Source organism: Mesocricetus auratus, unplaced genomic scaffold, assembly GCF_017639785.1.
Source record: "Mesocricetus auratus isolate SY011 unplaced genomic scaffold, BCM_Maur_2.0 Super-Scaffold_100011, whole genome shotgun sequence".
Taxonomy (NCBI): Eukaryota; Metazoa; Chordata; class Mammalia; order Rodentia; family Cricetidae; genus Mesocricetus; species Mesocricetus auratus.
In genome coordinates, this window is record NW_024429195.1 from 19,525,159 (window position 1) to 19,525,795 (window position 637).

General features: G+C 31.1%; 1 non-coding gene across 1 annotated transcript; it reads right to left on the minus strand.

Moving 5' to 3' along the window:
• Nucleotides 1-205: 205 nt before the first annotated feature.
• LOC121143429 lies at nt 206-311 on the minus strand. The gene has a single exon (XR_005880615.1). It is a non-coding gene; the product is annotated as a U6 spliceosomal RNA (small nuclear RNA).
• Nucleotides 312-637: the final 326 nt, after the last annotated feature.

Here is a 637-nt window from a genome sequence, read left to right on the forward strand (position 1 = left end):
TAGATTTAAATTTCAAGGTACATAACGGAATGTCAACACTTCTCTGTATGTCTGCTAACTGGTCAATGAGTTGTTGGTATCTAATATTTTTCAAAAATTGTTTTAATTTTATTCATATAATATATTTTGATCATACTCCTTTGCCATCCCCAATGGTATCCAAATCCTCTCCACTTCTCTCCCTACCAAGCTCCATGTTCCTTCCAGATATATGAAACACTTTGTGAATTTGTGTGTCACCCTTGTGCAGGTTCATGCTAATCTTCTCTATATCATTTTACATTTAGTATATATGCTGCTAGGGTGAGCCTGCCCAATGTATCATATTTATCTTTTTCATCCTTTTTTACTGAGCTTCTTTATACATTAAAGAATAATAGGCTGGGTATTTAGTAAGGGCTGTTATTATTACCATTACATTTGTAGCATAATTGTATATTGGAAATTTTATCCAATGAGACCATTTCATTGTGCTAGCTAGTAAATGCAAAAGAAAATAGATAAAGACATGTACTGACAATGAGAAGGTGTCAAACTACAAAATACAAAAATGTTCTTTAGGATCCTAATGTTTTTATGTCCTAGAAATATAGAGATCTACTTTTTAAAATAAGAAGAATAGTTAGTATTTTACAAT